This window comes from Ruditapes philippinarum, unplaced genomic scaffold (assembly GCF_026571515.1).
Source record: "Ruditapes philippinarum isolate M1 unplaced genomic scaffold, ASM2657151v2 ctg5144_1_1_1_1, whole genome shotgun sequence".
Taxonomy (NCBI): Eukaryota; Metazoa; Mollusca; class Bivalvia; order Venerida; family Veneridae; genus Ruditapes; species Ruditapes philippinarum.
The window spans coordinates 147626-162423 of record NW_026854019.1 but is presented as its reverse complement, the minus strand read 5'-3'; positions in this window follow the sequence as shown (position 1 = coordinate 162423).

Sequence of the window (14798 nt, the reverse complement as noted above, 5' to 3'; positions counted from 1 at the left end):
TCTGTGCTCGCAGATGAAAAATTGACAAATTGAGAAAGAATACACAATATACTTGAAAGATTTACCATAGCAACCATATGACTTTTATCGTCTGCAACATAAGTCACCGTAAATGACATAACATATAGTCTGTTACATGTGAAATATATTGGCGTGTGTAAAATCTTATGTAATATTTAAAAGGTTATTATATCGTTAAAAAAAGAAAAGGATCTTATATATTTCAAATAAAAAGAAAAACACTTAACACATTGGTATTAACTCCTCTGTTGTTTATTATCGAACCTTTCTTTCACTATTTCAATGATATTTCTTCATTTTAAATGATTAAATATATATATAAAATACATGGTTGATGTAGGGATGGAGAAGGTTTATCCGGTGAGCGAGAAAGTGTATCTTGACGAGCTTTAACCATGTATTTGATTTATCTTGCTTTTTATCATGTTTTTAGAATAATTAAATGGTTTCATTCTTCTTTTTCCACGATAAAATAGCATCTTTATGCAGTTTTTGTTTTGCTGCTGAAAATGTGACGTGATCATGTGACGTAATGACTGGAGATAGATAAGTTTATCTGGCAATGCTTTTTCCTTTATCGTATACTATAGGTATACAATGAACAGATTCTTGATGTATACTTCTTACTTAAGTCGACCAATAATTTATCTACCTCGCCTTAAAGTACTAGTTAGACACTTAGTTAAGTAAAAACAGTTTCTAATATTGCAACAATAGAACAAAAAAAATGATATGCGACATAAATTATTTGGAATAAGAACAACTTTTGTCATATGTTATATGTTTTTTCACATTCCAGGAGACGAAATATATTGATCATTATTTATATTTGAAGCTTATGTTTTGAGCATATTTTATAGCCTATATATTTCAAAAACAAACAAAAAATAACATGAAATGGTATAAACAATTCAAAGATTATTTCTTGTTTGTTTTTTTTTTATTTATTTTGTGTTTATTATTTTTTACCCTCTGTAAGAAACACATGAAACTTAAAAGTGCATTTCAACGTTCAAAAATTTAATAAGCAAGAGAAATACTATTGAATTTTATATTATCGTTTGAATAGTTTCAGGGCGTTATATTTGAAGATACTTTATAATAAATTATTAACTATTTGAGTTGCTACACATATAAATGATAATAATTTAGAAAGTGTTAATTATCCGCAAATGTATGAGGGAGTCCAAAAACTAGAGTAAAAACAACATGAAACAACATGAAATTTACGTAAACCATTTTAAAATAATCATAAACATGGCATGTGGACTATAGTTCAACAAGACTTATAAAATGCCACTGCTATAACAAGCGTCTAACATAAGCTCATAAGTTTAATATTATCAAGGAAATAGACAAATTTAGGACATACATTTCGTGTTTCTTTTTTCTTTGGTGTTCTTTTTGTTCTCTCAGAAAATGACAATTTATGACACGTCGGACAAAGTGAATGTCATGCGATATTTAATAAATGTCATCATAAAATAAACACGAAAATGTGAAAGCAAATAAACCTCTGAGAAAACTAGAGGAAATCAATATTGTTTTACAAAATTCTCATTATGGAACACATATCAAGACATTTTTTCCATTTCCTAATATTAAACTTCTTAAATCATTCTAGTATAAATACTTATTTTTTAATAATATAACACGTCCAGTACATATATATTTATTCTGCTGACCAGTACTTTAGATGATGTTTAGCCATTGTATAGTGTTTTGTATGAAAGAAACTCCACTGAAGTCCAAAATCCTAAAAATCATAATATTTAAATTTCTAACATAGAACAGATGGGGCACGTAAATCGAAAGATTTACAAAAGGTAATTCAGGAAACTACACAGAAATAAATTGAAAATCGCATGTTAATGCTATTGAGTGAACGTTTTTCAATTCTGGTTCATTTTTAAAAATTATAATAATTATCCTGAAAAAAAAACAACGGAGAAAGCGATGATCAGAAATTTTGCACTCAAGTTTGGAGTCCAACTGTACATGCTGTATGTAAAATTTTAAGCCATTGAACATTCAAGTTGATTATTGTAATGTAATCAAAATGTGCATTCCATAATATTCTATTTTTTCTAGTGTATTATTTCTATCTATGGAATAGTCTCCCAGTTGTTACACTGAATAACATATTTGTAACATTTACTTGTTTCTATACTTATATGCACTTGTATAGATCATATCAAAGTCTTTTTTGTTTTGTTTTACTCACAAGAAACGTTGGAGAATGTATTCAGAAAATATACGACAATTATTATTACATTTGCAAGAAAACAATTCTACATAGTAAACAAATGGAATTATAGAATTTATTTATTTAATGATATAAAATATGACAAGTGTATATAAATGGGTTTCAACCAAAATAATATACTCCGTTTGACAAAAATCACTTGACTTAATTAAAAACAACATAATGCTATTTATTAAATAATAGTTTATACATTTTACATTCATATAATACATTCAATAAATCTAAGAAAATGTAATGAAGAAGAGAAAACCTAGTTACCAGATGCGTTATCCGTGCTGTTAAATGAAAATCCGACAATGATAGATAGTTAGTGTCCAACTTTATTTGTCATCCAATGAAAACGCTGTATTTCTTAAAAAATATGTGCGTTTATTTTCATAGAAGAACAAAAGTTGATACTATATCGAAATCCGTTCATAGTCGACTTCTATTTTTCATAGTACTTCATAGAACAGCATAGTGACGTAATAAATTGAATAATATTAAATGAGGCCAAATAAAGTTGGACACTAAATATGTTATTATTCATCCGTGCTGTTCTACAGAAATAAGAAACTCTCTCCTGTCGCTTTTGCTTGCGTCGAAGTTTCTTATTTCTGTAGAACAGCACGGATGAACACTAACATATACATAGAAACCAAATAACGCACAGAAAAATCGATCAAGTTTATCGTCTGCAAAATATTTTTATCGTACGTGAACATGTTACGCAATGTCGCATAAAATATACTACAGCATTTAACAGATGTAATTGTCAGTTAAAACGCGTTAAAATTTGTAAATGATTTAATAGGTAACTAGTAAGTAGGTAATTTTAAAAGCTACTTAAGAATAATATCCTGATGTATTGATAAAAATGTGTACTTTTTTTCAATTTTTAAACCCTAAAATTTTCTGGCAAAATGTGAAAAAAAAAAAAAAAAACGCTTTGCTGTATCTTTGAATTAAGGTTGTGATTATAATAAAAATGGAAAGCCTAATACGAAAAAAAAATCAATGCACGTATTATTGCAGTATTACTTTTGTTATTGTGGACTAAATAGATTTTTGAATCGAGACATATGCCATAAAGACCTAGATATTGTAAAGTAAAACCAGACAAGGAAATACTTACTCATACTGTTAGTACATTTTAGGTTAACAAAGACTGGCGTACTTTAGGGGTGACACAAAGATTTATGTGTCTGCTTTTAAAATTCGTGTTAGTGTGTCCTCTTATACCCACGATTACGATTTTATTTTATTTAAAGGAATACTAAGTTGTCAAAAAAGAAAGCTGCATTTTTTTGATGATTTACAATTAAATATCATAAACTTTGAGTTTAAAAAAGAAGAAGAAGAAATATTTTATGTAACTTGTACATTTACATGTATCTCGTTACACATCAAAACTACTAGCAATACATTTGAAAAATATTGTCACGGTTTGTATTAAAATGTAATAGAATAATAAATGTTTCAGTTTTTACAATCTAAAGAATCAGCTCTAATTAGTATGACATTAGATATTAAATAAGAGTAATTTTTCAATTAAAAAGTGTCTAACAGTGAATAAAGTACACTGTTAGTGTATAATATTGACTTTATAAATAAATTTGCTAAACTTGTTTAGAGACATGGGAGAATTTGCTTTTATCGCAATTATATAATGAATGTTAAGTAGAATATATGGTGGAAATGCGATATCCGTTGTTTCTGTTATACGTGACAAAAATATACCGGGAACAAGTTTTTGAAAACTAATCTGAACAGAGTTAATAATCAGTTTCTTATTGTACTTGAATAAACAAAGGTCTCTCAAAATGTCAAAAGGAAAGAAATAATAAATCATACATTGTTGAGAACAATTCTGATTATCGTACACAGCTGCAAAACCTATAGCGCCTTGTGCAATATTGGTTTGACAGCTGTTTACTCGTCCAATATAATTAAGTATAAGAAGGCATAGTGACTTCATAGTATTACACTTACAAAAATATAGTTAATTACTTGCGACATATTTTCAAAATGTAATACAAGATAATATCATATATAAGCTAAGTTGATTCTCCAAATTGATGCGATGAAACAGATATAATAAAGTTTATTATGATAATAATTATGTTTATAACAGTGTTTACATGTATACGTAAATGTTACTTTTTTGCAAGTATAAAAATGGTTACAAACAGTAGTACGAGTAAATACGTGAAAACCATCTTTCTAAAATATCATCTCTTTAGTAATATCACATTTTTCATTTTCTTCTAAAATACATGTCATGTAATTTTAATTAATTCATGTCTTAAATCATTTGAAAACTGTATTTGTTTAGAAGCATATCATATCTGGTCAAATAAAAAAATGAAAATTATGTTAATTAAGTAGCTTCAACAGATGGCGTTATGCAAATCCTCATCGTCATCAAACTCCCCACAGTGATAACCTCCCTTGGCAGAATTGTAATCACTGCCTTCAAAGACGTCATATGATGATGAAAGTCACATGACGTAACGTCGAAATTCAAATGTAAATAAAGACCGTTACATAGAAAATCTAACGTCGTTTTTCTCTTTCTGTTTTATTTTTAACGTTCGATATAGTTAATCAAAAATATATCAAAAGTATACAAACTAACGAAAAATAAATTCAAAAGTTAAAAAATATAAAATATCAAAATATTTGTATGGTAGAAAATATTCTCATATTTTTAAAATTATTTCTAAATATTCATATTATTTATTTATTTATCTATTTATAAACATTGTGAAATAAATGAGAAAAAACTTATCTGATAGATAAAAGCAGAAGATAAAACAATTTTTGAAACAAAATGTAAAAAAATGTAGTATCAGAAATTCTGATATATCGGACCTTGGTGTCGAAGAATTAAGGGGAGATCGCTGCGTGGAGATTGCATCGTAATAACTTACGATAATACTTATCTTTTAGCCGTCGGACATTTCACTAAAACACTCTGAAAAAGTTCCGGGACATATCGTCAACTGTTGACGCATCGCCTTTCCTTGTTGATCTTGAATATCATATTTTAAGACTTTCTAATAATAATTCAATTTTCACAATTTCATGTTAACAAATTATGGTTATTACCAAGGGCGGTGATATGGGACATGGATAGTTATGTACTTACTACTATCATCTATGAGTAGGCTCAATCAAATTGAGGTTGGAACATTTCTAATAATTGTTTTGGGCGACTTATAAGGTTTTTGATTTTGATTCAAGAGATAAACTATCGAGATTTCTTTAACAATATAGAAAATTATTGCTCTTAAAGTACCCTCCCTTAACGTTATAATTACATGCAAAAAGTATAAATTATACTCATATTTGTAATAAAACAAAGCAAAATGGTAAACATGTAATTTAAAAATCCGTTTTACTCTATTGTTCAAGAAAGAAAATATTCCGGGTAACAATATTTGCATATAAACAAGTCGTTTGTAATTACATATCTGTCAGAATTTTTTTTGCGATTTATTATTTTCAATAAATAATTGAAAAAAATCTTTAATGAAAATAATAAACTAGTTAGCAAATTCGTTTTCCATACAAGTTAATGACACTCAAACAAGGATAGACAAAGAAATGACATCACAAAGGAAATTTCAGCATGTTTATGTGTCAACAGTTACAAAAAATGCTTGTTTTTGGAAAGTAAAAACACATATTCTACTGCGTTAACATTTGAGTTTGTCAGTTGAAACTTTAAATAGTTACCTTAATAGTAACAGTGCAGCAAGTAAATCACAAAAAAATTTTAACTTTTATGACAGACATTTTTAACCACCAACTTTATATATGGTGAACAATTGAAACAGTTTATGGAACATTTTTTCTTGTCTCTCCAGTTTAAATGGTGCGATGACTCGTTTACAGTAATACAGCGTGGCGATGTTATCAAGAAATCTGTTCTTACCGAGAGATTTATCATAGCAAATTTATTGCCTGTAACATATTTAAACAAATGCAATTTTATATCTAAATGACACATTATTATTCTGTTCGTGAGCTTTGTTAATGTCACTCTTAACACATAAGGTTATCATAAAATTAATTGGGTAACTATGTCATAAAATAAAAATTTGCATTTTGCATTTATAATGTTCTATGAACATTTTATTTCAGTTATTCTGTATTCTCTTTATTCTTACATCTTATCTATATTTTATCAAATAATTAATCATATTTTGCAGAAGAGAATTATGTGCATTGTTCATTGCAACAGTATGATGAATGAATGCATTGTATATAAATGGGATGAAATATTTAATATATGTGAACGTACACTATTTCTATCGGGTTTGGAAAAGTAACTAATAGAAATGTCATGAAAGTCATCAACATTAAAATTTTGTTAGTGAAATAAAAAACTTCCTTTAATGAAAAATAACTGCACACACAAAGCATTTCCTGAGCTGTTTTATTTAAATTTGTGTTTGGCATAAAACTTTTAAAATAATATAACAGGTGTAAAGTATATCAAATTATAACCTTTTGTAAATTATAACAATATTCTGTTACGTGTGATTTAAAAATTCAGTAATTTTCTACTACTTTAGTTGAACGATACCACAAAGAAGACACTATGTTGCTGCTTTACAGATACTTTTGTTTCTGTCTAATCTCTGTAATTTTAGTAAAAGTAAATAAATTGCACAAAAAGTAGTAAAAAATATGATAGACAATATCAACAAGGAGAGATGGCGTTCATTGAACACAGCCATAACACGATTCAGCAACAAGAGTTAGCGGCAAGGAGCCTAGAAGGACCCCAAACGAAAATAGGACAGGGTTCAAGGCAGAACACGGACAGAAATGATTACGTAGGTGCATATAAAAGTAAAGCCAATAGCCATAACGAAGGTACAAAATATCTTAAAGAAAGACATAGCAACAAGAAAATCACCTACAAGGGCCCGACAAAAGGAAGATAGAAGACAATTATTAACACAATTTAGTCCCAAAGGGCTATAAGAACTGTCCACTTGGTCTGCCAGATATAATCAAAAGAGGAAAGCGAAGCGTCGATTTGTTAAAGGGCTAAACACTAGGCATGCAGTATGCTTTGAAATAGTAGGGTCATAACCTCTTTTTATAAAACGTTAAATGACTTTAGTAAAAACAGCAGAAAAATTACCATGACCCAAGATATTACGAAGTTTGTAAATCACATAACTACATAAACTGTTACCCAATTTCCAGTTTTGTGTACTAATATCAAACATGTTTCTTAAAATTACGAACACAGCTGGTCTGTTGCTGCGTTTTGCAATTAAAATGCTATTTTATGAAAAAATAAATCATATCAGAATGTAACACTATGACTCCACATACTCGTAAATGATAAGACGGAAATATGTTATCTTAGAACTGCATGCCTCAATACATGTACTAGCATCAAAAAATCATTCAGTCAAATATAATAATTATAAAGAATGTACTACAACTCTTTAGAAAAAAGTTCTTTTAAACGGAAAAAAACTGGTTATTTTTATTCTGGTTGAGATTTTAATTTGTATAACTTACGTATAACACTAGATATAATTAAATCCGTTTAATTTCTAATCATCTTCAAATACGGTGTCATATGAAAACAATATGGTCGTGATACATAATGCATGAAAAGAAGCTTCAACTCTCAGATATTAAATGCATTTGGGATAAATTTTATAAAGCCTATGAAGTTCGGTTACAAAGATAAGAACATAGTTTATGTACTTAATCGTTAACCTGCTGAATTTTAAAATACTTGATCGATTTCGACATTGTTCATTATCTATCTTAGGGATTTTAGGATGACAATTCAACGTTCTTCAGCCAACTAATGGGTTAGCTGCCTTGGCTCTATTCTGGTGTTAAAGGCTAATCACTTTTGGTTCGGGCAAGTTAAGGGTAATTGTAAAAAAATAAATCGCTAGACAAAACTTGAAATGAGGGAATGAGTAATTCGGAAAGATTTAATCTTTGAAGCAAACTTCAGCTTATTATGTACTACAAACATAATAAATTATGTTTGAACATGCGGAGGAATTACAACATAATGTAATTGATCAAACTTCTATTTTGACTCTATACCACTTTCTATTGCACTGCCTTAGATGTTTGAATGATACATTAAACACTAGTTTATGGCTGGCGTCTTCTTCGAATTATACTGATTAAAAAAATGTTGACGTATGATAATTGAATAATGAAAGAAGCAAGCATAATTCAAGCTATTACAAATTAAAATGTTTTCTAATAAATCATAAACTGGTAATTGAATACCTTTAAGTACTTATCTTCTCGTGGTTTGTTTGAAATTTTAATGAATAACAAGTTTCAAATGTGTGGTTCTTAGTGCTAATGTATAATGTGTAAAGTGTTCTTTTAAATTGATTTTACTATACATGACTTCAATGCCCCTATAACTCTGTATAAAGTGCAATCTTTTACTGATATGTAGATTTGTATACTGGGATATTTTATGTTGTAACATTTATGAGACAATAAACTATCAAACTATGAGATTTAGAATTTGAATGCTTTTCCATGGATATAATACAAACTTATGCTGGCTCATTTCTGCCAAAGCCATGCACATTATTGTTTATTGTTAAATTACAAAAACAGTGATTCTTATCATATTTTAATATTGTTATTCATTTATAGATACATATACACATAATTTTCTACGCATTAAAAGAACCGTCAAAACTGTACCTTGAAAATAAATTCTGATATTCTTGTACCCAGATAAAGGCTATTGAATAGCCGAAACGTAAGTCATTAATGGATATTCTGAAACCTATCCCACTTTGGTTCTTGTGCTTTCGTGTATTTCACATCCTTTTTTTATTTGATTTCTTGATTATCATGCAAAATCTCTTACTAAAATGTCAGTATTTTTGTAAAGATGTATGACATATATTTATAAGATTAACTTTATATTTAAAAATATATTTCCTGTTCAACACGTACATGCCAAATAAGTATGTTATTTCCAAAAACACTAAGACGTGCCTTATAACCGCCAATTAACGATATATTTGTTGCAACGTGGTCAGACATGATGTCACCATTCATACTATACAAGATTATAACTATAATGAATCAATCTAATTTAATGTAAACGTTCAATGTGCAAAATAAAGGTCTATCTTGGACACTTTGTATACGGAACACAGTTACTTTTTAGATATACATACAGAACTCATTATTTTCATACATACAGTACAATTTTGACAACTGCGACAATGCGTTCATAAAACTATTATCACAATTGTGCATCATATAAACGTGAAATGAATTAAACAAGAAGTAAAAAAAATATGAGTCTGCATTCAATTACTCAATGTTTATTTGTTGCACGAAATTTAAGTGTTTATAAAGTTTGACAACTGCATAGTGCAAGATGATTTTGACAATTAACCATTAATATTGTTGATATTATTTATATTTCTGTATTTGGATTTCTATCAGTTGTCTCATTTACTTAATATTGTTTTTTCTTTCTTTTTTTAAATATGACACTTAAAAACATTTAGTAGGTACATTTAGTTTACTTGTCATTTAAACATCCACAGAAACAAAGTTTGTATCTTTTTTATTTTTTTTTCTATTTGCCTTCTTGTTTCCTGATAATGTTCTTGTTTTATTTAAATAAATTTCTAAATATTGTGCACCTTTTCAATATTTTTGCTGCTATGTTTTAATTCGTTAATACTCTATTTATATGTTGTGCCATTTGTTTTAAACCACAATGTTCATTTAAAATCTTCTATTTTACATAGCATCTGCTACGATTATTTAATATCTGTTTCATTTATTATTTTCTTTACTACATCTGTTTTAAGTATGCTATATTTATGTATCTATTTTACTTCTTTTTTTATCTAACGTATCTGTATTTATGAAACGTTTTCTTTATATGTTGATCAAACGTTACGTCCCTTAAAGCCTTAAATAACTTACGACACGTGTACAATATTCATTTATCATTCACTATTCCCAGTTATATCAGTTACAATAAGTAGAACTCAGTTGTCATGTATCTGTGTTGTTCATTCTTTGTTCTCTCAGTAAATGACAATTCATGACAAGTTAGAAAAAGTGAATGTCATGCAGTATTTCATAAATGTCAACTAAACACACACTGTAGAAACAGACTAAACATCTTTTAAATAAAATGATAAAGCAATTCAGTACTTAATAGTCAATTATCAATAGCTTTTGGGTTTTTCTCTATAATAGTGACAATATTTGTCAAACTGTACATATGTATGGCCCTTGATTGGTGAAAAAGGTGTGTTTTTCTGTCGTATTAGGTTGGAATAAACTAACACATATATTTTTCATTTACACGTAAGTTTCATTATAAATGAATTTGCTTTACTTTTTTACTTTGCTTAATCGGTTTTCTTATTTCATTAATGTTGTAATTTTCAGTTTATGCTCTCCATCAAATTGCACGGATAATAAAACATGACAATTTTAAACTGTGGCCTATAATGCCCAATTATAGTGGAAATCACATGCAAGCAGAATCAGTAAATGTAATAAATAGCTGCATGGTAAACAGTCGTTTCAAAAAATGATAGTTTTATAGTAAAATGTAATCGTTTCTTAAATATTTACCTCACCTTTTTATCCCATATAAATGATTTTCTAGCAAAAAAATAAAAATCGTTTGATAATATTGACATATATATCATACAGTAAATGGTTATGAAGTACATTTTGTTATATTTTTCGACCCTAGCTTGCATAGCAGTTTTCAAAGTAATATCGCTATGAATAATTTTAAGCTAGTATTTAATATCGTTTATTAAATAATGGATCTCTATAGATTACTGCAGTACAAGTTTTATGTTTCACTACGGAAATTAAGATGTAATCGTTTAATGTCCTTTGATTTTGACAAAAAAGCCAGCACATGAATAAATTGGGGAATAAACCAAAAAACGCCTAGCAAAGCTGCAACGCAATGCCAGGGCTTATCTCTTACTTATCAATGCTCTCCTTTGCCAGTTACGTATTGGTTTTTCAATGTAAAAGACCCGTTGTTATTAAAAAAGTACGCCTAGATAGTTGAAATTGTCAACAGTTTCTAATAGAATACCATTATAATACCAATTTTATCATCTTTTAAGGCCCTTTTTCCAAAATACTGTTATTTGGTTTTATTAGTATTTTTAAACCCCACTTTCTATAATATTCATATAAATTGTTCAGACTATCTTGAGAATGCCTCGTAGTTTTAGCAAGAATAGCCATATATCATAGCAACAATTTGTAGCCGCAAATGAGATTGTATTCAAAATGTCGCTGTGGACTACTTAAAACATTTGTTAGTGTCTTTTAAAACGAGAAAGGACTACTTGCTGTATCTTTTCAGAAATATTTTTATTATTCTCCTTTCTTTATATTATACAAAAGACACAGTGGCTCCTATTCACTTAAAACAAATTTTCTTCCTCCGAGTTTGCACAAAGCGGAACATTTCCATATCAAGTGTGTATGCGTAGACATTTGGTCCCCTTAAATGTATAGACATTAGACGAAGTATCGAAATGTATTTCAATATAAATATCTATATCATTTCCAATTTATTTGTTCAAATTATCTTTTTTCTATTAAATATCAAAATATATTTAACAGAAAAAAAAGATAATTTGACACAAATAAATTGGAAATGATAGACTCAATGTGTCATAGGCCATCCACGTAAACCCGAGGCCTAGACACGAGTCACTCACTTAAAAACTAAGATTGCATATTTTGATAGTAAAATGATGAATATTATTAATTTTGAAGCATATTATTTGAAAACATTATCTTAAATTTTGTTGTACGTGTGTACTTACGACCTTGTGTTACTTACAATCAAATTTTAAAAGGTCGTAGGTGGCACTTACGCCTTGTTTTACTTCCATGTTTCGCAAATAATAAATGGTCGTAACTGTAAATCAATTAATATCAGATAATAACAAAAGGTAAACTTGATGTCTCGTGTTATTCTAATGAATAATGTTTCAGAAACGATGACCAAAACAGAAGAAAATAAGCACAATAAAATTTTATCATTCTTTTCAAAATATTTTAAAGAAATACTAGTATTTACATTTTGTTTAGTTTTTAATTCGAGAACACTTACATTGCCATTGAAAGAACATCATAATATAATTATACATTTAAACAAATCTATAACAAGGTGGCGAGAAAGATGTACGAGGATTCGTCTGCTTATTGCGTACCGCTTTTGGTACGACCTTGCACAATATACCCAATAACGATTATCCCCTGAATAGCCAAAATAAATTGAACCTGCTAATGGCATCCTTTTGAATTTTTTCGGAGGGGTGAGCCAAGGTGCTTCTAATGCATGCTCTGTTTTTTTGGATTCTGGATCAAAGTGATTGATCCATGGTTTCATCCCGAGTTACAATCCGGTAGATACAAATTAGGTTCATCCTCGTAGCGTGAAAAAAGATAACTTGAAATGTCAAGCCTGGTCCGTTTCTCGTCGACAGTCAACTGTCAAGGGAGCAATCTAGCAGAAAACTTTGACAAGCCATAGACATCAGTCAGATTGCCTGAACTGAACCAAAACTTATACCAACTACCCTAGCAATGCTTCCCAGATTTCGCCATCTGTCGCAAATGACCAGATCGTGCACAGTTTCATCCTTGGCAGTTTCATCGTTGGTGGCCTCTTTTGGCCGCCCAGGCCGATCATGATCTCCAATGCCCTCCCTGCCCCTCTTAAATTCACCAGCCCATTTTTTTACAAAGCTAAAGGAAGGGGACTCCTTCCAAAGTGTACCCATAAAGAGTTCATGGATTTCTTAGGGGGACATCCCTTTCTTACAGAGGTAGTTAATGACGGTTCTGATTTCAACTTTCTCCATTGGGTCTAAATGACACACCCCTCTCATGATCAAAGTGTATTTTATATTACTTAATCTGTGTGAAACCGTGTGTGACTCGGCCAATAATCTTCAATAAGGTATCGGTATCGACTAATTGTGTGAAAATGTCAGTGTAGTGGCTAGCATGATATCAAGCCGAGAACTTTTTGATTATACCACGTAAAAATTCAACATGAACCAAAAATAAAACATTAATCAAATGATAAGAATGAATTTATCAGATTATTTGTATATGTGTTATGACGATGGAAGTACATGATAAAGTTGCTGAATAAATTTCTGTTCCGCTATCTTAACGTTACCGAAAGTAGCGCCGTTTTTAATGAGGCAAAGGAAAATATTTAAAGTAGCGAGAAGTAGCGAGAAGAATTTTCATAATTCTTCTCTTTATTCATGCACATTTAAAGAAAATGCTGCAGGCGAGTTTAAATTTTTGTTCTTTCCTCTTATGATACAATGCACTTCACCCGCAAACGCCATTAAAGCTTAGGTTAAGTTTATACACAATTTTTTAGTGCGCATAATCTAAAGTTTAAAAGCTTTTGAATCCGTTCTTGGAACCAATCAGTGCTTAGCAATGAGTGTAAAGTTTCCTGCTAAAGGAAACAACCACTTGCCACTTTCCAGCATTCCTTACATTCCAAGAACGACACGTTCATCAATTGGCTATGTCTAATATCTTTTGCAACAAAACATTTTTATCAAAATTTTCCGTAAAATACTAGATTTTCTTGGGTTTGTACGTGCAGGTAACTGCATTGTATAAAATATTTATCTCTTCTTCAAGTTACAATTACCTAAAATATGTTAAACGCATTACAATAAGTAATAAAGATTTTACAGGTTTCATGATCCTACATCAACGGATGTTTGCATGTTATCACCTACCGGTAAGTGAGGATTATGCTGTAAATCAGTTTAAATACGGCCATATTACATGTCAAGAGTCTTTCGAACGAATTTATCATACAGCAAAACTTAGTTGATTTGAGTGAAACAAAAATGAAATTACTTCATAAATTGACAGCAACCGAGAATAATATTTTACATACACGTCAAGATTAACCAATGAAAATCGACATTACAAACGTGCAGGATTATAAGATATATATGTAATATGAAAGGAAATTATCCATGTTAGGAGACTATCAAACTAGACTACAGTAGGCCAGTGGTTCTACTCACTATAATCACTAATGCCTGAAATAATGCACAGAGGAGCATTCACAAGTAAAGCTGGAATATCAACCAATGCACAATTCATGGTTTTATATGACTTACATTACAAATTAAACTGCAATGTTTTGCTGTGTGAAGAGGATAACCTGTTTTCTTTTAATAAATGTCAAGTTTTTTTGTTTTCCCATAGAAATCAACCATATATAGAATATAAAGAATATATGCTGGCATTTTAAACTTCTGTGAGGTGTAAATGACACCCTGATGATCTACCTCTTTCATTTTTTTCTATTTGGTGTTACATTCAAGTTGAATCTTTAAAAAATTCTTTTGGTGATATGAACATTTATATCATTTCTTTTTATTTATTGTTATAATTCAAAGGTATTATAGGTATTTAAACTAACATACATTTGCCA